This window comes from Protopterus annectens, chromosome 14.part0 (genome assembly GCF_019279795.1).
Source record: "Protopterus annectens isolate FY-2018-M chromosome 14.part0, PAN1.0, whole genome shotgun sequence".
NCBI classification, from domain to species: domain Eukaryota; kingdom Metazoa; phylum Chordata; order Ceratodontiformes; family Protopteridae; genus Protopterus; species Protopterus annectens.
Window position 1 is genome coordinate 106,708,438 of NC_056748.1, and position 26,145 is coordinate 106,734,582.

Genomic DNA, 26,145 nt, shown 5'->3' on the forward strand with positions numbered 1-26,145 from the left:
ATAGGGTTGCCACCTTTCTACTGTGCCATTTCCTGAGAAACAAGCCCCGCCCCATGCACAATCAAGCCACACCCATTCCTTTTAATAGCCACACCCCTTTACTCCGCCCTTCAGCATAAGTCTTTAATATCACATACAGTTACCAATAAGTAGAAAAATGTGCGACGAGTCAAAAAGTAAATAAAAAAACTTTATTTAGCAATACTTCAAAAGGTTCACTACATACAACAGTACATCACACACAAGCATGGGAAAACTAAGCCCAAGTCTCATATCACAGGTAGTACTAAAATGGAAATACAATTAGATATTAAAAACACCAGTTCATTCAAAGCAGTACATTAAGGGTTCACCACACACAATAGTAAAAGAAAAGCAAATGTTTAAAGTATCTTCAGTTTTGCTAGAAATCATTGCTTATACTTGAAGCTGTATTTGGCATTTGATCTAGCAGCCTCAAGTAATGGCTGGTTATTTCTCACAAATGAATAAAATTGCGAACAACTCATGTTAAAGTTTAGCTTGACCTGCAACTCGGCCTTCACAAGTGACACAAGCATTCTATTTCTTACATCAGTCCACGATTCCCCATAAGTGAAAAACCCTTTCCACAAAGCTATTGCTGGGGGATTGAAAGAGCAAACTGCACCAGTCTGTAAAGTGGCTTGCAGTCTGGAGCTTTACTAAAAAGTCACCCAGCGATCACTTACAGATGCCTCTGTCATCTGTAACAGGGCTGGCAATGCAGCAGTTAAAGTACAGTAGTCGGAGTAAAGTGCTTCAATGTCCACATCCAATTTGAAGAGGTCTGCAACTGTACGCAGTTCTGGCCAAGTTACAGGATGTTGGAGGCTGAGGACCTGCATAGCTTTAAAGGGACTATTATCATAGTCAAACCACTTCTGTAGGTAACAAAGTGCTTTACTGTAAAATCACAGAAGGTCCTACAGACCTGCTGTGCGACAGCTGGAGTAAAGTGCTGTAAGGCAGATGAAACTTTAGTACCAAAGAACTGGTCATCTAGCCTTCTCTGCAACTCATCTTTTAGACTTTTCATCACGGTGTACAACTCTGGAGCAGAGAGAGTGTTACTTTCAAGTTTTGCTATAGACTTGTGGAATACCTGCAGGATGTAGTGCATGAAGTGTATGTAGCACTCTGCCTCAGACACATCCCCACTGATGCCATCCTCATCGGCCTCCACAAATTTCCAGATAAGGGGGTGACAGTCCTCAGGCCCTTGACTAATAAAATAACTTTTAATAGCAGGCCAACATTCTACCAGCCTTGCCACAGCTGGGAACAAAGACAGCCACCTTGTTACAACATGTTGCATTATTTCCTTAAAGTCCTGGTTTAGGAAAGAATAGAAGCCTTTCAACAGTGCCATTTTTAGCAGATGCTGAAAACTCACTATGTATTTTCAAAACCAGAGTCTCCACATCAAACTTTGCAAGGGCCTTGCTTGCATGCTTGGCACAGTTATGTATTACATGGCATAAACAGTTTGCTGCAATGATGTGAGGCACCTCAGATTTCAAACTTTTAAAAACAGACCTGTGCTTTCCATAATTGACTGAGGCATTGTCTGCAGCATAGCTAGCAATGTTTTGTACTTTGAGTCCTTTATGCACAAGGATGTCCTTTATTCTAGTAAAGATACATTCAGAACTTTCGTTATGATCCTCATAGAAATCAAGGAGTTTCTGTTGTGTGCCATGGGTGTGAGTAAAGTACTGAATAACTAAAGGGAACATTTTTCTGTTCCCTTTATTGGATGCATCTGATCCCACTGAGAAATAGGAATTGCCAAGTTCCTGCAGAAGGAGCTCCTCTGAATGAGGTGCAAGAACATTCATGACAATGCTCTCAGATTTTGTCTTCCCACAGGTGAATTTCGAAGCCAAAGTAGAATCAGGGAAGACTGTCGGTGCCAGCTTACCTCCACAATCTATGGATACATATGAGTGACCATGTTTCACTCCATGATAGACTGCTGTCACTTCAGCTGCAATGACTTTGGAAGCTTCACTGGTTACACTACGTGGCTGAATAAACTTGGTCATTACGAGGTTCTGCCTCTGGAGCTGAAGACTTTGATGATGTTTGTCGGACTTCTGATGGCTTTTCAATGCCTTTTCCCCATCCCATTTTACAGTGAAAGTTGTTCCACAGGATGTGCACTTTGCCATGGCATCTGCATTTGGAACAGGTCGCACCCATGAGTAGCTTTGCTCCCACACCTTATTATAACTGCAGAAAAACCTCTTAGGAGACATGCTTTCAGCCTCTTCTTGATGATCCATTGACCTTTTCCTGAACATGATGACTGTAGGATCCTTGCTCAACACTACAATAAACCAAAACAGCTATTAATAGAAAATCAAAACACTTGTGACCAACACCAGTGCCTGGTGGGGCCTGTGTCAGTCAGTAGCCACTAGCCAGAGTTCACATTCACATGTGAATCTCCAGACTTTCACACCCTAGTAATACCAAGTTGGTATAGGGAAAAAAAATGAGACTCCTCATGAAAAATTACAGTGAAGGTAAAGCAATGAAAGGCAGAAGCAACTCCTGTCTGAGGGACTTGCAGCTGTTACACATGAACCTGGTGTGACAGCAGAATATGCACAGAAGGCATTCTGTGTGTAAAACACATGGGTCAGACACTACAGCAATGCACCAAATTAAGACCCTCTACTTTTATGTAGAACCTAGTGCAACGTTATCCAGCTGAGTCTGAACACAGCAAGAAAGTTCAGGCATACTGTGGACTGACAAGATACACCCTAGAAAGACACCCTAGGAAGAAACAGGTCAAGGTAAACATCACGGTGATGACAGACTAGAAAGACAGATCTACAGTCCAAGCATCTTATACAAATCATGTAATCATATATTCACTGTAACATCAAATGAGCTAAGCTTTGGTATAGACGGTATACCCTAGAAAACACAGATAAAAGGTAAACAGTTGTAATTGTGATGACAAACTAGACAAAAAAGCTACATTTAAGCCTCACTATACTATGAAGACTGTACACCCTAGAAAGACACCCTAGGAAGAAACACAGGTCAAGGTAAACATCACGGTGATGACAGACTAGAAAGACAGATCTACAGTCCAAGCATCTTATACAAATCATGTAATCATATATTCACTGTAACATCAAATGAGCTAAGCTTTGGTATAGACGGTATACCCTAGAAAACACAGATAAAAGGTAAACAGTTGTAATTGTGATGACAAACTAGACAAAAAAGCTACATTTAAGCCTCACTATACTACGAAGACTGTACACCCTAGAAAGACACCCTAGGAAGAAACGCAGGTCAAGGTAAACATCACGGTGATGACAGACTAGAAAGACAGATCTACAGTCCAAGCATCTTATACAAATCATGAAGTCATTATACATTCACTGCAACCAAGTCCAAAACCAGATTAGAAACTGTTCTAGTTAATCACCACATGTTGAACATCTAGATAGTGCCAGCACAGCTAGTGAATTAATATAAATTTAATATTTAAAAAATTCACTAGTAGCTGTGCTGGCAATATTTCATTCCCCTTGTCACACTAATCTTTGAAAATCTAACTTAATTCCAAAGAATTAAACCATTAAAAAAAAATCCACTTACCTCCAGAAAAATCAGCAGCAGGGCTACTAAAACAAGCTCTCAGCAGCAGAACAGAACAGGCAGCTAAAGGGCCAGCAAGCAGGGGAACACACCACCACCCAGTCCACAGCACTTCTCCTCCAGCAAGCAAGGCAAGCAGCAGGGCTAAGGCAATCCTTCCAGGCAGCAGGGCTTCCAGGCAGCAGGCAGGGCTTCCAAGCAGGCAGGGCTTCCAGGCAGGGCTTCCAGGCAGGCAGGGCTTCCAGGCAGGGCTTCCAGGCAGGCAGGGCTTCCAGGCAGGGCTTCCAGGCAGGCAGGGCTTCCAGGCAGGGCTTCCAGGCAGGGCTTCCAGGCAGGCAGGGCTTCCAGGCAGGGCTTCCAGGCAGGCAGGGCTTCCAGGCAGGGCTTCCAGGCAGCAGGCAATCCACTGAAGACGATGTCCAAGGCTCCAAGCAAGAATTTCAGATCTTAAGAAGCAGCACCCTTTGTACTACAACAGTAAAAGGTAAAAAACGTATACTGAAGCACCGCTTTTATTCTTAAATTTTCGCGGGCTTTGCAAGGCTTTGACTACTGACTAAACGTGTTGATTGGCTGCTTGCTGCACGAGCTTCGTCTGCAGCAAGCAGCCAATCAACGAGAGTCCAAGACGGGTCACGGGAATGTTTTTTTTTTTTTTTTTTTTTAATACGCGCTGACGAGCCTGACGTCGCTATTTCCGGACTCCGATTACAAGAACCGGAGAACCGGAGTGCCCTACTGATTTCCGGGCACTCCGGAAAAAAACGGAGGGGTGGCAACGCTAAGTATAAATGCAGGCTGCTTCATTTCATTCAAAAAAACTTTATTGAATTCATTGATAAAGGCTGAATAGCCAAAACCGGTCTGGATTTGAAGGAATTATAAATAAATAATCATTATTTCTTCATTACTGCATGTTCACTATTGTTTTTTGCTGGTCGTTGGTGGTTTACATTGTTGGCTTGACCCTGCATGCCATCCTTGCGGAGCGTATGGTTGTTTGTTGATACCATTGTACCAGGTAGACTGGATACCATTGTACCAGGTAGACTTGATAACATTGTACCAGGTAGACTTGATACCATTGTACCAAGCAGACTTGATACCATTGTACCAGGTAGACTTGATACCATTGTACCAGGTAGACTTGATACCATTATACCAGGCATATGTGATACCATTTTACCAGGTAGACTTGATACCATTGTACCAGGCAGAGTTGATACCATTGTACCAGGCAGACTTGATACCATTGTACCAGGTAGACTTGATACCATTGTACCAGGCAGATGTGATAATATTGTACCAGGTAGTCTTGATACCATTGTACCAGGCAGACTTGATACCATTGTACCAGGTAGACTTGATACCATTGTACCAGGCAGACTTGATAACATTGTACCAGGTAGACTTGATACCATTGTACCAAGCAGACTTGATACCATTGTACCAGGTAGACTTGATACCATTGTACCAGGTAGACTTGATACCATTATACCAGGCATATGTGATACCATTTTACCAGGTAGACTTGATACCATTGTACCAGGCAGACTTGATACCATTGTACCAGGCAGACTTGATACCATTGTACCAGGTAGACTTGATACCATTGTACCAGGCAGATGTGATAATATTGTACCAGGTAGTCTTGATACCATTGTACCAGGCAGACTTGATACCATTGTACCAGGTAGACTTGATACCATTGTACCAGGCAGACTTGATACCATTGTACCAGGTAGACTTGATACCATTGTACCAGGCAGACTTGATACCATTGTACCAGGCAGACTTGATACCATTGTACCAGGCAAACTTGATACCACTGTACCAGGCAGACGTGATACCATTGTACCAGGCAGACTTGATACTATTGTACCAGGCAGACTTGATACCACTGTACCAGGCAGACTTGATACCATTGTACCAGGCAGACGTGATACAATTGTACCAGGCAAACTTGATACCATTGTACCAGGCAGATGTGATAGCATTGTACCAGGCAGACTTGATATTATTGTACCAGGTAGACTTGATACCACTGTACCAGGCAGACTTGATACTATTGTACCAGGCAGACTTGATACCATTGTACCAGGCAGACTTGATACCATTGTACCAGGCAGACGTGATACAATTGTACCAGGCAAACTTGATACCATTGTACCAGGCAGATGTGATAGCATTGTACCAGGCAGACTTGATACTATTGTACCAGGCAGACTTGATACCACTGTACCAGGCAGACTTGATACTATTGTACCAGGCAGACTTGATACCACTGTACCAGGTAGACTTGATACCATTGTACCAGGCAGACTTGATACCATTGTACCAGGTAGACTTGATACCATTGTACCAGGCAGACTTGATACCATTGTACCAGGCAGACTTGATACCATTGTACCAGGCAAACTTGATACCATTGTACCAGGCAGACGTGATACCATTGTACCAGGCAGACTTGATACTATTGTACCAGGCAGACTTGATACCACTGTACCAGGCAGACTTGATACCATTGTACCAGGCAGACGTGATACAATTGTACCAGGCAAACTTGATACCATTGTACCAGGCAGATGTGATAGCATTGTACCAGGCAGACTTGATACTATTGTACCAGGCAGACTTGATACCACTGTACCAGGCAGACTTGATACCACTGTACCAGGCAGACTTGATACTATTGTACCAGGTAGACTTGATACCATTATACCAGGCATATGTGATACCATTTTACCAGGTAGACTTGATACCATTGTACCAGGCAGACTTGATACCATTGTACCAGGTAGACTTGATACCATTGTACCAGGCAGATGTGATAATATTGTACCAGGTAGTCTTGATACCATTGTACCAGGCAGACTTGATACCATTGTACCAGGTAGACTTGATACCATTGTACCAGGCAGACTTGATAACATTGTACCAGGTAGACTTGATACCATTGTACCAAGCAGACTTGATACCATTGTACCAGGTAGACTTGATACCATTGTACCAGGTAGACTTGATACCATTATACCAGGCATATGTGATACCATTTTACCAGGTAGACTTGATACCATTGTACCAGGCAGACTTGATACCATTGTACCAGGCAGACTTGATACCATTGTACCAGGTAGACTTGATACCATTGTACCAGGCAGATGTGATAATATTGTACCAGGTAGTCTTGATACCATTGTACCAGGCAGACTTGATACCATTGTACCAGGTAGACTTGATACCATTGTACCAGGCAGACTTGATAACATTGTACCAGGTAGACTTGATACCATTGTACCAGGCAGACTTGATACCATTGTACCAGGCAGACTTGATACCATTGTACCAGGCAAACTTGATACCATTGTACCAGGCAGACGTGATACCATTGTACCAGGCAGACGTGATACCATTGTACCAGGCAGACTTGATACTATTGTACCAGGCAGACTTGATACCACTGTACCAGGCAGACTTGATACCATTGTACCAGGCAGACGTGATACAATTGTACCAGGCAAACTTGATACCATTGTACCAGGCAGATGTGATAGCATTGTACCAGGCAGACTTGATACTATTGTACCAGGCAGACTTGATACCACTGTACCAGGCAGACTTGATACTATTGTACCAGGCAGACTTGATACCACTGTACCAGGCAGACTTGATACTATTGTACCAGGCAGACTTGATACCATTATACCAGGCAGAACTGACACTACAGCTGGAGTAGAGTAGAGTATGCATGTCTGTAAACATTTTAAAGAAATATATCAGAATATTGGAATGTTTTCAGAGGAAAATGCATTGAAGAGTAAGAAGGGTGGAGGAAAAAGGTGTGAACTTAAAATGGAAAAGATTTTTCTCTGGTTAAGGGGCAAATGCTGTGGTCAGAAAATAACTAAAGATTAAGGGAACTGAGATTCATCTGAGGTGAGAAGATATAGAGGAGATAATACATGGTGCACTTTATAGGGAAAGGAAAGTATGAGGACACGTCACTCGGCAGGAAAGGAAGGGGAGAGTCATAATACAGTGGAAATTAATATTTATTTGGCAAGGGGGACAGTATTTGTTGATAGGGAGGTTTGTTGGCTCACTAGACATGTATCTAGAATCTATTGTGTCATTTAAAAAGCTTGGTATAAATGGAAAATGCAAGCGGTACAACAGAAAGAAAAGTAAAAACAATAAAAAAGAAAGTTTTGACCAGTAAGTGTCGATTGAGGTGAAAAAATCCCTCTGTACTGCACAACTTATATGTAAGAGCATGGCATCCAAGTCCAAGGAGGTCATTGCTCCACTGCACTCAGTTCTCATCAGATCAGTCATCGAGTACAATGCACCCTTCAGCGTGTACCTGATCAGGCACATGCAACAGCTTGAGAGATGACAGAGGTTCCTTACAAAAAGAATACAGGGAGTAAAGAACAAGTCCTGTGTGGACAGTCTCAGAACCCTTATCCCTGTACTTGGTCTCCTGCAGACTGATGCACATTGATCTATGCCTAGCCTGCAAGCTATCTCCTAATCCCACACATCTGCAACACAAATAGCACCGGAAATACCTGTTCTGAGGACCTAAACCTCATCTACACCATAAACAGGACATGCTGGAGGGACATCTATGTGTCTCAAAGATTATCCCATTTCTGGAATAGGCTTCCTATCCACGTGAAGCAAAGCTCAGCTCTATCTCTATTTTGGCACCTATGACCCCAATGGACAGGGTCAGCCTGTGAATGCTTGATGCGTACAAACCTATATCATAACCATAAAATTCCTTGGGGGTACTGACGTGTCAATAATACTTTGGTAAATTTGGCTTAAATTTGACTAGGCTTAAATGGCTTTTAGGCTGGTAGCCTAGTAACCACCTATGAACCTATAATAGTGACTGCCACACCTGCTCTGAATCTTTGAATGAAAAATTCCTCTTACACACACACACACACACACACACGCGTGCACACACACACACACACACACACACACACACACACACACACACACACACACACACACACACAAATGCAATTTGTAAATTGTTCTTTCAATTTCCCCTCATGCCACTAATGGATAGAGGCAGTTCCTAAATGCTGCACCCCTTACATGGACCCCTCAAATTATCTATGGTATGATCACAGTTGTTCTCACTAGGGCTAATATACATTTATCAGCCATGGGGATAGCTAAGACCAATCCGAAAATGTTAATTCAAGCATCAAAAGGGAATTGGCTAAGCTTAAAATGCCCTCCAAGTGAATCTATGTTGTGGTAGCAAATAGTTATAAAAAAATACCCTTTTTAGTTCACTAAGTGCCCCTGTCACCCTTCGCTCCCTAGTCTTTAACAGCTTCCGGCACCTATGCTGATACTCTATGCCAGTTGGCTGCAGCCCCTCTGATTTTTCCTTTGACCTCTTCATTCAGACTACCCTTCTCCTCAGCCACCCCTCCCAGATACTTGAAGCTATTTACCAGTTCCACCATCTTACTTTCTATCTCTATTCTCAGCTTCTTCTGATTTCCCCAATTTGCTGCCATTATCGCCATCTTATCTGTGCTTTGTTTCATCCAATGTGCCTTCAAAGGTGCATTCCATTCTCCTATCCTTTGCTGAAGTTCTAGCTCAGAGTCTGCCTGTACTGCCACATCATCTGCATACAGCAGCTTTGTTGATCTGTCCCCTCCAACCTGTTTGCTAATGTAGTCCATCACCAGTATGAACAGCAGCAGGCTCAGAACTGAATCCTGATGTACACCCACTCCCACTGAGAACCTCTTTGTGAGGCCGAACACTGTTTGTACTTGAGTCACTGGGTCCTTGTACATAGCCTGCACTAATTCTACCAATGTTTCCGGGACTTCAAACTACCACAGTACTGCCTAGATCAGCTTTCTTGGCACCTTGTCATATGCTTTCTGCAAGTCTAGGAATGCCCAGTGGACTCTCTCATAATTTCTAACTTCTTCTCAAGTATCTGTCTCAATGCAAACATCGGGTCAATTGTGCTGCATCCTGATCGGAACCCGAACTGTTCATCTCTCATCTTACTATCTACTACTCTGCGTATCCATTTGTCAATCACTCTCTCCAGAACTTTCATGCAGTGTGGTAGTAGTTTGATCCCTCTGTACTACCCACAGTTGTGGATTTCCCCTTTGTTCTTGTACACTGGCACAAGTATGCTTATTCTCCAATCATCTGGGATATGCCTTTCTCTTCACACTGCTATTTGTACCCTCAGGAGCCATTTCTCCCCTATCTCACCCAGCATCTTTATCATGTCTGCTGTCACCTCATCTGAGCCTGCTGCTTTCCCTGACTTCATCTTCCTTAGTGCTGTTCTTACTTCTTCTAAGGTGTGCTCCTCTTCCTCTCTAACTGTAGGCTGTTTCTGGGGCAGCACAGCTTCTGTGGGGTTTTCTTCATTCAGGAGCTGCTGAAAATACTCCTTCCATCTACCATTGATTTCCTGTGGACTGGTAAGAAGGTTGTTGCTGGCATCCCTTATGAAGGGTGTCTGACTATCTTCATCTTTCTGTCTTTGCCTTGCAACCTGATATAGTTTCTTTGTGCCCCTTACTGAGTCACTTTCCAGAAGTTGGAACAGTGCCTCTGATGCCCTATTCTTTGCTATTGCAACTTCTTTCTTAGATTCTTTGTTAGCCAGCCAGTAGTCCTTCCTAGCCTGGTCAGTCTTTTCTATCTCCCACTTCTTCCTGCACACCTTCTTTCTTTTGATGACTTCCTGGACTTTGGCATTCCACCACTGGCTTTCCTTATGTAGCTTATTTCCATACCTGGCTTGGCCACATATCTTTTCTGTAGCCCTAACACATACTGTTTTTAGGTGCTGCCATTCCTCTTCAATTCCACTTATTTCCTTCTCTTCTTGGGGTGCTAGAGCCCTGAGTAATTCCTTGAACTGCTGTACTTTCTCTCCAGTTAACTTCCAGGTCTTCAGCCTGGTCTCTGTTGAACTTCTCTGACCACTGCTTGCAGCTGATTGTGGCAACTAATGGTTTATACTGTGGGCCAACTGTTTCACTGGGGATGACTTTGCAATCATGGATTCTACCCCATTCCATTTTCCTTACTAGGAGTAAGTCTACCTGAGTTGAATGTTGACTTCTCTTGTATGTGATCTTGTGACTGTCTCTCTTTCTAAACCATCCGTTGGCTACTATCAAGCCATTTGCCAGAGAGAAGTCTAGAATGGCTTATCATTCTTTATTTTTGTTACCCCACCCATCTGGACCCAGGCAGTCCTCATATCCTGTTTGTCTGTCCTGATATGTGCATTCGAGTCACCCATTATCAACAGCAATTCATGTTGTCCTGCTTTATCTAGTAGCTACTGCAACTGCAGTCTGAATGCATTCTTTTCCTCACTATCACAACCCTGCTGTGGGGCATATGCTGATATTATGAATACTGCCCTATCATTACACTCGAGTCTGACATTAATTCTCATGCTATCCCTCACTACCTTCTGAAGCCTCTCTCTCACCACATTTCCTACACAATTTCTAGTCTGTCCTCCACCTGAATAGTAGAGTCTGGATCCCAACCCAGCTGGCTTTGCTGCACTGCCCTTCCATCTCATCTGTTGGATACATAGGATGTCCAGCCTCCTATGTATCATCCTGTCATCCACTTCCAAGCTGCATCCTGTCAGTGAACCTGCATTAAGCGTAGCAACTCTCAGTTCATGTTTGGCAGGTTGTTTGGTTTTATGTCCAGCTTTTGCTCAACAGAGCTATCCCAGGTAACCCAGGCTGGGCAACTAGACACCTGCCAGCCAATGGCTTATTCGGCCAGAGCTGCTGGGCTTTATGGAAGGCACACATCTGGCCCGTTAGCAAGGGCCCCTGGCTTGGGTGAGAGTAGGCTGGGTACTCAACCCACTTATCACCAGTAACCACCCATGACCAAATCACCTAGAGCCATATTTGACACCGTCGAGGGGCTAGCCCTGCCAAGGCATGCAGTCTGTGATCCATGTTCTCATATCTTGTGGATACTGCGCACCACAGTAGATGCCCAAAGCGAGTGGTCTGTACACCTCTTCCCCTTATAGGGCACTATGTAGAGTCTGTGGTGCTGCTGACAGATCCATTCATTAATGAGTTTGAGATGGAAACACTCAACATGTTTCTTGGGCATGGAAGAAACCCCACGGAGACATAGGGAGAACATGCAAACTCCAAACAGGCATTAGTCGGAGGTCAGGATCGAACCTTGTACCTTGCGCATGGGAGGCGAAGACCTCATCTGTATGTATACATATATATATATATATATATATATATATATATATATATATATATATATATATATAGATGCTAGATTGTTATCTTCTGATGTAGCATTCCTGACCTCATTTGGGGAGACCTGGCTATGGAACTGAGGTTGTGCTTGCACCTACACTGACAGCATGATACAGGTATTCAGTGGAGTTAGTGGCATATATCCATACAGGGCATGTGTGTAAGGCATGGTATTCGCTTTGTGGGTTACATTTGCAGACTCTACAATTGTTGCAGGTGTCCAGTGGGGAACATAGCAAAAAGACCACTGTAAGCATTTATTTGCCTACTGTAGGGATGGAACAGGGTGCCATGTCCTTTTACTTGCTGGATAACACACAGTCAGGAGATGTTACACATCACAGTACTTTCTGATGTCAGTGGCACTGTTGTGGTCAACAGGCATGTAGTCCACTGCAATCACACTGTGGTTACTATCTGTGAGGCAATATGCAGGGAACTACCAATATAGTGGTTGCTGCCTAGCCAAGTGTGTTTGTGTATGAGGCATGGGTGGAGAGTGTTCTCTGAGTAATACAAGGGTTGCCTATATTGTTCACCAATCCATAATGTCACATGTAGGCCTATAGATTGTCTATACCAGCCTCTCTAGTGTTTGACATTTGTTGTCCTTCTAAGGTGGACATTGTGACATATAGTAGGTCCTCAATATAATAATTTAGCAAACCCACCCCACAATGCATCCTGTTATTACACAATCACAGCAACTTCCACACAGATACTGATGAAAGACACACATGCACACACACACACACACACACACACACACACACACACACACACACACACACACACACACACACACACACACTTGCCAGTGCTGAAATTCAAACCCCTACCTAACTATGTATTGTTACTACAGTGTACCGCATTTATCGCATGCACCATGAGCTTATTGGGTGGATGTTGTCCCAATGTACTTCTAGGGTGAGGAACATCACCAGCCCTTGTAAATACTGGCATTGGGCGATGTAGTGGGTGACAGAACCCAAAAATAATTTTACCCTAATCACACATTTACATTTGTCAGGGGTGAGGCTCAAACCTCTATCTAACAATCTTTACAGATGATTATGTTATGCATTTACTACATGCACCACTGACCTGACATGGGTTAGGGTTGGCAACAGGTACTTATAAGGTGGATGATATCTGCATGGCTACTAAAGTCAGGCTATGAGATGTGTACTGCCTGTAAATGGGGCCAAAATATTTGAGGTACACACACAAACATGTGCCACAGATGAGATTCAAGCCTATACTTGTGTAGTTACTTCTACTACATTGTTCTGCATTTATGGCACATACCACAGAGCTTATAGGGCTAGTGCTTGTCCAAAGGACTATTTCAAGGTGACTGACATCAGCAGGCTTGCTAAAGTAGGGCAATGGGAGGTGTAGTGAGTGTGAATTGCCTCAAAATAATTACTACACACACACACACGCGCACACACGCACACACTCACACAGTCACACACAACTTTACATTTGACAGGGCACACACACACAGTTTCCATGTCTGGTATTAGAACTCCTACCTGACTAGCATGTTACACTATAGCATTATGCAGTTATAGCATGCGCCATGGCACATATAGGGCTAGCCCTTCTCCAAAGGGGTATTTCAAGGTGAGTGCTAACATGGGCTATGGGAAGTGCAGTGTGTGTGAATGGACCATAAACCATTCCTCTGGGAACACACACACACACACACACACACACACACACACACACACACACACACACACACACACACACACACACACACACGCGCACACACACACACGCACACACACTCACATAGTCACACACAACTTTACATTTGACAGGACTGGTTTTACAAATGCAAGATGAATACTGATTTGTACTATCATGTTACACAGTTATCACAAGCCCCACAGACACTATAGGGCTGAGGGCTACCAAAAACAAATGTCTTCAGTGATTGACATTGGCACATCATGTGATATTGGGTCAATTGGATATGTGGTGGGTGGGACACGACTCATGATGGCAATTTCTTTGTCACTGTCTGCCTCTCTCTTCCCCACATCTGTGTGTGTATATGTTTGACCTATTATAGTGTTTTGGACTTGGAGATGTGTGAGTATTCCTATCCAATGTGTGTGTAAAGCATGAATGGTGTGGAATGTGGTGTGTGTGCACAGACATCTGCGACTGACAGACATGTATAGTCCACTGTTGTTGTCAGACATGGGCTTCATTTCCACTATTGTTGTCAGACATGGGCTTCAAGTGTTGGAGCATGCCCAGTATGACCTTCTGTATTGAGTGTGTGAATTAATTCCAGGTAGGTTGTACTCCAGTTCAGGATTTTGTGTTCTACGCCTACAGCTAGCAACCTGTTTCTGCAGGATATCTGTAGATAGGACGACAATATGGCATCACAATGGGTGACAGATAGTGGAATACTGTAAATATTGCTGTCTGTGCTGCTTGTATCACATAGTTTGTGTTAGCAGAGATATTCAGACATGCACTGTTTTACACTGTGATGTATTATGTCATCAACTATCAACAGATATACTTATTTGCTCACAGTTATTTCCTGGGAAATACAAGATGAATGGAGCTGTGTCCAGTATTGTGGTCTGCAGGCTACATATTCTTGCACACTCATGCCATTCTGGAGGGGTAGCTGCAGACACTTGCTGATGGATCTGTGCAAATGGTCCAGCACCTTGTTACTGTGGTGTCTGAGGAGCCCCTGCTTGTACATCTATTGACATAACAGAATAGCCATATCCTGCTCTGGCCATACCTCTCAGCTCTACAGATTCACCCAGGTTACCCAGAGGTAGGGCTCATATATCTGGTCAGTTCCCCTTCATATTGTTGTACTTGTGGGTTTGTAGCCACCCTTCCCCATGTCAGGAACATCCCCCTCCTGTTTGTTGGCCCATTTCCACAGTGTATATTGTAAGAGGTATTTCCAACTATCCTCTGTGATGCTGTTTGTCAAACACCCACATGAAGTCCTGCTGACAGTGAAGGAAAAGGGTCAACACCTACATGAAGTGCTTAGCTATAGGAGTGTGTTTCCATGCAATTGGCTAAAGGAATGATACCACAGCTGTTCCACATGCAATTAGCAAGTGGAGAACTGCAATTCATGCACAGGCCATCAGCTGATCATGAGCATTCCTTACAAAACTCAAGCTGCTGTCTATGCAAAACAGATGTACTTTTCCACATCCACCAGAGAGGGAGAGAGAGAGCGAGACAGAGACAGAGTCAGAGACAAAGTAAGAAAGGGAGGGTGTAAGCAAGCAAGAGTCAAGCATGTCTGTGTATGATCCATGGGTGGAGAGTGGTATCTGGGTATTATAACAGTTGCCTATATTGCTTACTACTAATCCATACTGTCACATAGTAATTGCACATGGCTGTATACATTTATGGCTGAGAATTGTCTACAATAACCTGTACAGTGTTTGAAAACTGTTGACCTTGTAATGTGGACAATGGGACATATAGATCCTCAATATAATGATGTAGCAAAGCTCATACTGCAATGGATCCTGTCAGTACACACTCACCCCAACACCCGCACAGAATACTAATGACACATGCAGAAACACACACTTACTAGTATTGAATTTAAAACCTCTACCTGACTATGTATTGCTATTACAATGTTAGGCAGTTATTGCATGCACCACAGAGCTTACATGTTGGAGAGCTGTCCAAAGGTATCTTTGAAGGTGAGTGACATCAGCAACAGTGTTAAAGAAGGGATAAGGAAAGTGTAGTACATGTGAATGTCCACAAAAGTAGGTATCAATGGAGACACACACACATTCTATCAGGGAAACACAACACATCATCACAGTTGGCAGGATCAAGATTAGAACCCCTACCTAACTAGTTTGCTACACTATAATATTACACAGTTATCATAAGCGCCACAGAGCATATATGGCTGACACATGGGCAAAGGGTTATTTCAAGGTGAATGACATCAGCAGGCGTGCTAAAGTAGGCCAATGAGAGGTGTAGTGATTGTGAATGGCTTCATAATCATTAATCTCCACACACACACACACACACACACACACACACACACACACACACACACACACACACACACACACCTGCCAGTACTGAGGTGCATAGGTTCATTGCTTCGCAGGTGTTTAGTAGGTGAATGGGCCTGACAGTTGTACAAGGCTAGGCAGAGGGAATACCTTGGCATCAGGCCACATGACAATGGTCTCCAGTGTCTCAGGGGTGTAGTCGCTGAAGTGGACCCCACAGGTGGGTATTGTGTTCACCATCCACTCATCTGGGTTACTATTGTGGGTGGCTAGTGATGTGCACTGCTTCCCATGTATGTATTCTATATTCTCTAACAAGGACAGTGTCTGGGTTGTGCACATGTCCCACATGCATGTCCTTTGACATGTGGAAGTGTACTTGAGGTCTCTGGGGCATGTTGTGTGTACAGATTGTTATCTTCTGATGTAGCATTCCAGATCTCATTTGGGGAGACCTGGCTATGGAACTGAGGTTGAGCTTGCACCTACATTGACAGCATGATACAGGTATTCAGTGGAGTTTGTGGCATCTGTCCATACAGGACATGTGTGTAAGGCATGGTATCCGCTTTGTGGGTTACATTTGCAGACTCTACAATTGTTGTAGGTGTCCAGTGGGGAACATAGCAAAAAGACCACTGTAAGCATTTATTTGCCTACTGTAGGGATGGAACAGGGTGCCATGTCCTTTTACTTGCTGGATAACACACAGTCAGGAGATGTTACACATCACAGTACTTTCTGATGTCAGTGGCACTGTTGTGGTCAACAGGCATGTAGTCCACTGCAATCACACTGTGGTTACTATCTGTGAGGCAATATGCAGGGAACTACCAATATAGTGGTTGCTGCCTAGCCAAGTGTGTTTGTGTATGAGACATGGGTGGAGAGTGTTCTCTGAGTAATACAAGGGTTGCCTATATTGTTCACCAATCCATAATGTCACATGTAGGCCTATAGATTGTCTACACCAGCCTCTCTGGTGTTTGACATCTGTTGTCCATGTAAGGTGGACATTGTGACATATAGTAGGTCCTCAATATAATAATTTAGCAAAACCCACCCCACAATGCATCCTGTTATTACACAATCACAGCAACCTCCACACAGATACTGATGAAAGACACACACACACACACACACACACACACACACACACACACACACACACACACACACACACACACACACACACGCACACAGACACACACACACACACACACACACACACACACACACACACACACACACACACACACACACACACACACAAACTTGCCAGTGCTGAAATTCAAACCCCTGCTTGACTATGTATTGTTACTACAGTGTACTGCATTTATCGCATGCACCATGAGCTTATTGGGTGGATGTTGCCCCAATGTACTTCTAAGGTGAGGAACATCACCGGCCCTTGTAAATACTGGCATTGGGCGATGTAGTGGGTGACAGATCCCAAAAATAATTTTACCCTAATCACACATTTATATTTGTCAGGGGTGAAGCTCAAACCTCTATCTAACAATCTTTACAGACGATTATGTTATGCATTTACTACATGCACCACTGACCTGACATGGGTTAGGGTTGGCAACAGGTACTTATAAGGTGGATGATATCTGCATGGCTACTAAAGTCAGTCTATGAGATGTGTACTGCCTGTAAATGGGGCCAAAATATTTGAGGTACACACACAAACATGTGCCACAGATGAGATTCAAGCCTATACCTGTGTAGTTACTGCCACTACATTGTTCTGCATTTATGGCACATACCACAAAGCTTATAGGGCTAGTGCTTGTCCAAAGGACTATTTCAAGGTGACTGACATCAGCAGGCTTGCTAAAGTAGGGCAATGGGAGGTGTAGTGAGTTTGAATTGCCTCAAAATCATTACTACACACACACACACACACACACACACACACACACACACACACACACACACACACACACACACACACACACACACACACACACACACACACACACAGTTTCCATGTCTGGTATTAGAGCTCCTACCTGACTAGCATGTTACACTATAGCAGTATGCAGTTATAGCATGTGCCATGGCGCATATAGGGCTAGCCCTCCTCCAAAGGGGTATTTCAAGGTGAGTGCTAACATGGGCTATGGGAAGTGCAGTGTGTGTGAATGGGCCATAAATCATTCCTCTGGGAACACACACACACACACACACACACACACACACACACACACACACACACACACACACACACACACACACACACACACACACACACACACACACACACACAACTTTACATTTGACATGACTGGTTTTACAAATGCTAGATGAATACTGATTGTACTATCATGTTACACAGTTATCACAAGCACCACAGGCACTATGGGGCTGAGGGTTACCAAAAGCAAATGTCGTCAGTGATTGACATCGGCACATCATGTGATATTGGGTCAATTGGATGTGTGGTGGGTGGGACAAGATTCATGATGGAAATCTCTTTGTCACTGTCTGTCTCTCTCTTCCCCACATCTGTGTGTGTGTGTATGTTTGACCTATTATAGTGTGTTGGACTTGGATATGTGTGAGTATTCCTATCCAATGTGTGTGTAAAGCATGAATGGTGTGGAATGTGGTGTGTGTGCCCACATATCCAAGTCCATATCTGCGACTGACAGATATGTATAGTCCACTGTTGTTGTCAGACATGGGCTTCATTTCCACTATTGTTGTCAGACATGGGCTTCATTTTTCTAAGTGTTGGAGCATGCCCAGTATGACCTTCTGTGTTGAGTGTGTGTGAATCCATTCCAGGTAGGTTGTTCTCCAGTTCAGGATTTTGTGTTCTACGCCTACAGCTAGCAACCTGTTTCTGCAGGATATCTGTAGATAGGACGACAATATGGAGTCACAATGGGTGACATATAGTGGAATACTGTAACTATTGCTGTCTGTGCTGCTTGTGTCACATAGTATGTGTTAGCAGAGATATTCAGACATGCACTGCTTTACACTGTGATGTATTATGTCATCAACTATCGACAGATATACTTATCTGCTCACAGTTATTTCCTGGGAAATACAAGATGAATGAAGCTGTGTCCAGTATTGTGGTCTGCAGCCTACATATTCTTGCACACTCATGCCATTCTGGAGGGGTAGCTGCAGACACTTGCTGATGGATCTGTGTAAATGGTCCAGCATCTTGTTACTGTGGTTTCTGAGGAGCCCCTGCTTGTACATCTATTGACATAACAGAATAGCCATATCCTGCTCTGGCCATACCTCTCAGCTGTACAGATTCACCCAGGTTACCCAGAGGTAGGGCTCATATATCTGGTCAGTTCCCCTTCACATTGTTGTTTACTTGTGGGTTTGTACCCACCCTTTACTGGGTTTGCAGGCAGGGGTAGTATGGCACACATCAGAGTTTCAGACTTCACACACTCCAAGGCGTCCATGCTTCTACATCCCCCACTCTGTTATTCTATCCTCTTCCTAACATTATGCAAGTGATATCTGCAAAGTATCCCTATAGTTGTCCCTTCATCCCAGCGTTATTTAGGGGTTGGTCCACAGTTCATGCAGTAGGACATGGTGGGCATGCTACTGGGATTTGTCGACATGGCCTTGCATTTGTGTTCTGTGGACTGTGTTATGTTGTTATGTGGGACCCCATGAGATAACATACATTGGCAGTATGGATGAGGCACAGGCCTTTGACATAAGACTGTAGGGCATTTGGTAGTGATGTAGGCCATCTGTAGCAGACCAGTGTATTCTGTCTCTCCTACAGTCCCAGGCTGGGGGCCACTGGATTCCCCTGGGGTGACAGGGTAAGTATGCAAGGTGTTAATGCCAATAGTTTCTGTCCATATTAATCCATTGGTCTGGATGCTGGCAGGGTGCTGCTTACAGTTAGGGGCACACCTGCATGGGACACCTCTTCAGCATGCTGCATTCTATGGGTATTCCCATACAGAAGTGGGGGTCATGCTGTACTCATTCCCAACACCAGGGATATGACCTGTGATAAACATGTGGATGATGGTGGGGTGAGCTGAGTGCATATGTGATATGGAGGCTTCTTGCAGCTGACTCACAGATATACGTGGGACATTCACCTTATGCTGCCTTGTGCAGGGACATAGGCATTCTCTCATTACTTCATAACTGTGCCTTTTGTGGTCTGCCAGTGTTTGGCCAGACTACATCAGTATTCAATACTACACAGACAACTAATGTGCTACTAACCTGTATGTACAATTCCAAAGGTATGTGCAGTTGACAGTTACATTTTATGTACTTTGTCTGGGGTACTTCCACCTGTATACTGTGTGTATGTTTGGGCCCACATTCATGGCAAGTCCATCTTTCAGATGGTGACAGATATTGACATCTGAACAATGAGTATGGATGACTGCTGAACTGGGTCTTGTTGGGATGCATAGGGGTTGGCACTGCAGTTGTCAGAACATGGCCCTGTCATTGACAGTAGTGGCCATAGGCCACTGGGACACAACCCTCCATGCCTACATGCTGACCACTTCCACACAATGTACAACACACAACAATCTAATACACAGAGCCCTGCATATTGTACACATGTAACAACCTATCCTGTAAATTGGGCCAGCTCAGGTAATCTGTGCTCCACTGTTATTAACCCCACTTGTACATGTTACTGCTTTTCTACATAATATTGGGGGGGGGCACACCTGACAACTGTAAACATTTGCTATGACTGTACTGGTATTTCAGGTTCTCTGTTGGCTTCCATTTCGTTTTGTATTCTGACTTATCATGCAGACTACAGGCATATCAGTAGAGTACAGATGTTAGGTTGTACTGACCTACATTTCAGTTTCAGACTTCATACCCTGCAGAACTAACATACAACTGCCTGACCTGTCGTAGTCAGTCTGTGTAGGTCTGGAGGGGGACTGTTATCCATAGCCATTAGTTGGAGGCCTTAGCACAGCCTTTCTTTATGGTCTTCTACAACTGTCTTGCTGACAGAGGCTGTTGTCGGGTCTGTGAACGTCACTGACATGCATGTGTATGTCCTATGGACACACATTTGAGCCACCACATGTACTGCATTATGATTTGTCACCTTGTCTAGTACTGCCTACTTTGTTGACACCAGTATTTGTTATGGATTCCATGCTGCCCATATAGGTGTCCACTATCTGCTGTCATCCCATTTAGCCACCCGATTCCCTTGCATGCTCACATCCATACCATAGCTACAACTAGCAGAACATACTACTCCATTCAGCAATTGATAGGAGGAGTGAGATACTTGTGGATGTGCCAGTATTGAGGATGGTGCTGGAGGGCTGACTATGTCGGTTGCACGTAGTACATTCCCTATACATGGTAAAGCACAGGTAGTGTCATGCTTGGCATCCCTTTTACTGTATGTGTGAGTCAGAGAGAGGTGTCATTCCCCAGGTTTCTACCATCTCAGTGTATGTGCTATGCGTTGCCTCTTTGCCAAAGCCTGGGCATACTGGGCATGCCTCCTTCTGCCTACAGGGGCAGGCTCAGGATGTTCCTCCTCCAAGTCCAATTGTGCCTGTGCTGGCCTTGGCAATGGTGGGGGGCTGTGTGGCCCTGCCCCATGCTGTTCCTGCTGCAGCTGTTTCCGCAGGATCAGATTGTGTAGCATGGTACATACAATGAAAATTTGAGTACATGTAGCTGGAGAGTACTGCAAGGATCAACTGGATATGTCCATGCACCGGAACCGTGACCTGAGCATCCCAAACACATGCTCTAGTATGATTCTCATTTGTGCGTGTGCCTCGTTATGGAGTTCTTGTTCATGTGTGTGTGCATTTCTGATGGGTGTCATCAGCCACAGCTCCAGTGCATAACCAGCATCCCCCACTAGGTGGCCATATGGGATATCCCTATTGGCAAATCTCTGGTACAGCTGTATCATATGCCAGATGTGGGAGTCATGATAGCTTCCAGGGCTGCCAGCACACACATTCATTATAATGCCCTGGGCATTGCACACGACCTGGCAGTTGATGGAGGGGAAGCCCATGCGGTTCATTTAGATGCTACCTCATTCGCCAAGTAGTACTTTGATGTGCATGTGTATGCAGTCTATAGCACCCACTACATCAGGGTATTCTATTTGGTGGAAGAGATCATTCTGCTGGTCAATGCCTCACGGGTGTTGAGGAAATATATATACCCACTGGAATGTGCTAACATGGCATCCAGGAACTGGTGGAGTACCCTGGATGCTGATGCCTGTGAGAGCCCCATGATATCCCCAGTTGGCCTTTGGAAGGTACCTATGGCTAGTATTCCTAAGCCTACACATACTTTGGTATCCACTGGGATGGATTCCCCTCTGTTGGATCTGTGTGTGAGGCGTGGCCGGCACAGCTCAACAATTTGCTGTAGGATGACTCTGTCCACCCTATAGTGCTCCACTATCTCCAGCTCATGTAGCCCCTGGTAGGTTGCCCTCGGTCTGTACACTCTTCTCCTTCTCCTCACTGTGGGTTGGTTGTCAGCATTCTCATCCTTACCACCCTCAGCCTCTTCCACATATTGATGTATGAGAGTGACAGCAGCCCCTATCATTTTGTTAGTTTTGTCTGGTAAAATGTCCCCGTCTGTGTGTGGCACACACACCTGTTTAGGCACTGCAAACACTGCTAGTTACCCTCAGACACACACACCCTTCCTTAGCTGTGCTTAGCTAAAGGGAAACACAGGCCACAGAGCTCCAATAAGCTTACAGCATGCATGACACTCCCCCTTATGAGGTCATTTTCCTCTTAGGCTTGCACCATGGTGTTGCTGCACTTACACGGTTGGGTGCTAGCTAACACTGAGAGGAAATATGTGATTGAGTATCAATCCCCTCATTTGCATAAAACTGACTGCTGATGCATGGTTACAACACTGACACTTAGCCTTCCCCCTTAGCAACCACTATTCAATGGTATTGTTGTCTTCTGCATGCCATTGACTATTGGAATGCTGATTTTGGTTTAAAAGCTTATTTCCTATTTATTTTTGGGCCACTCCAGTTTGTGCACCATTGCTCTATGCTTAAATGGCAAAATTCAGCCAAAAAAAAAAAAGTTATTTTTTATAATTTTGCAACTATTTACCATGCCAATGGCCATCTATTTGGCTATTGGCATGCCTACTACATTGAATACATGCTTTCTTTGGAGCTGTCATGTCTCCATTTTATAATTTGCAGAAATGTATTTGGTTAGTAGCCGAATACATTTCTGCAGGTTACACTATTCCTGCACAGATGCCTGCCTGCTTCCTGGATCACTAATTCACCTCATTTGCATGGTTTGTCACCTGCAAATGGGGTAATTAGCACACAGTAGCTGTGTCCATGCAGAAATAGTGTAGGAACACTCGTTCACATCCCAGGAGCTCATTTGTGGATCGCTCATTGGCCATATTGCATGCAGCAGCTCTTGCAGTATTCCTGCACACCGTGCAGAGCTTGCTGAATCCTGGGGTGAATTTCTACACTGCAAGTTGCTATTACTATGTTTATGATTATGTTTTATATATTAGCTGAACTATGTCTTCTGTATTATTAGCTGTATAACATTTCTGGCAATGTGTTGTTCATTGTTTTATAGGTGTCTCCCTGCACTCCACTGAAAATAAAACCTCCGAGCTGAACATTCCTGGTTAACACATATAAATAAACAAACAAGCAAATGAACCTATTAATAAATAAAAACATGTATACGTACATACATGCATATGTACATGTACACATGCATCTGTAAATAAATAACCAAGTTCACATTCTACACAATACAAAACAAGAATGGTGTGAAAATACGGTAAACAATTATTTGTTTAATGTGAAATTCCAACTTCAAGCAAAACTAATTTCTATGGGAGAAAATGCTCCAGATACATGCCAGGAAACCAGAGTACCCAGAGAAAATCCACATGAATGCATAGAGGACATGTAGATTCAATACAACAGGCAGGCCAGCTGAGAATCAAACCAGAGAACCTTTTGTTGTGAGGTAACAATGCTACCACTGCCCCGTCCGATGTTAAAGGGCAATGTTAACTCAGTATAGCACTTTCATTTTTATGAATTACTTCAAAAAGTCAACTCTATCACTTAGTTCAGAAAATTAACACCTACTAGGAATCTTTCTGAACTGAAGGATTCCAGTTATGTGGATAATGATTAGACATTTTGTTCTCTCCTCAGTTGCTCAGCGGTAAATTTACCTCATTGCTATAAACGATCTTTCTGACACTATCCATCTGACTGTTATTTCACAACTGAATGATGGAGATGGTGATATAAAAGAAAAAAAAAAATAAGACAAGCTGTTTTAACAGTATGAGTTTTTTTTCTAGCTGTCAAATGCTACATAAATGACAATATGCTTGGAAGAATGCTTTCTATAATTTTAAATATTTTTTCAATTTCTGAAATTTGATAACAAAATATAAGATGTCCATAATAATTTTATCTCTAAGTTTCACCCTGCTAGCCCTTGCAGCTAGCATATTATTTCTGCTCTCCTCTCATCCTCTGCATGTCATGTGTGTAACACTTTATAAAAGTAAAGGACAGGGTAAAATGAATGAAACTGAGACCCTTCTTCCTTTAGAAAAGAAAGGCCAGGGCTTCAGTTATTTTTTTCACACTGTGCTGAAGTGAATGACATTTCTTCAGGGACTTGTTGCCTATATGCAGCAAGAGAAGATGCTGGGAATTTTGGACAAGAAAAATAGCTAGACACAATTTTTATGTAGTTTAGGATTCTATCAATCCACCCAGATAACTTTTTAGCAACTTCGTAACTAACATACCCCTCCTAATAATCATACCATCCGCCTATTAAGACACATTGGTTGGGTTGCATGGCTAGGCTTATAAAGGCCCTAGTGGTCATTAACCTAGTATATACCTATGAATATGGATCGGTCAATGCAGGGCGAATCAAAATATATAAAAAACAACTAAGGCAAGAAACAAGTGAATAACATTAAAATCAGTTATAATAAATGTGAGAGAATGGCATGGATTGGATAATAGATGAGCATTTGCAGTTTGACTTTGGGGTTGTAGAGAGGAGGCAGATGTAAAGCCTGCAGGGGGAATGGGATACTAGAAGCTGAGGTTGATCAGCAAAAAAGGATGATTTGGAAGCTCAGAGCCTGTCAGTCAGCTACAGGCAGACAGAGGTGCAGCTAACAAGATCAAATTATACATTGTGTGAGAAGACAACACAAAAATAAAGTGAGACTATTTAGTAGAATATTGGTGAAGAGGACATGAGTGATAGCACAGGTCATCTAAGAAGAATAACACAGAGACAAATATGAGTAAATGTAGAAAGAATTATAGTGACTGAAGATTCCATTACAAGTAATATCAGGTGGAAGGAAAGTTAGGATAGAGTGGATGAGCAACAGTGAAAACTGCCCAGGGAATGTGTTTTGACATGAGAAGCCAAAACGTGAGGGGGAAAAAAAGCATTTCATGGCTGGCAGGATACTCAAATGTCATGGTACATGTGTTCAGTAGTAACTTGTCAGTTGGAGCTGCAGAAGAGAGAAAAGAAACATCACAGAATATTGCCAGAACATTCACAGATTTGGACTTTTGCATGGCTTGTTTGGAGGTAATGGTCATGTAAAGGAATGGCTAAGGTCTTGGAGCAAAAGAAGAAATATGTCTTCTAGAAGCATATAAGAGCATTCTTGCATCCATGTTTGGGAGTTACAATTAAAAGGCAAAATTACTAAACCAAAAATAATTCATTCAACTACTAATGAAATGCAAGAAAGGCAAAATATGGGACTTTGTACTTAGAAAGGATGAGGAGGATCAAGAAGCAAAAGATTACTTCGGCCACAGTGGCCATGCAATGGTCTGGGGTACAATGAGCATGAGAAGATTAAAAATAATAATAAATAAAACCAAATCATGGGGCTGCAGAAAGAAGGTTTTAAGCTAGGGGAGTTTTTGGAGACCAAAACTTCAGCCTGTGTCCAAGCATAGAGAGTATATTGTTAAATATAAAGAGGAGGATGTAAACAACTATTAAAACAGGAGAAAGAAAAAAGGAAAGACTCCA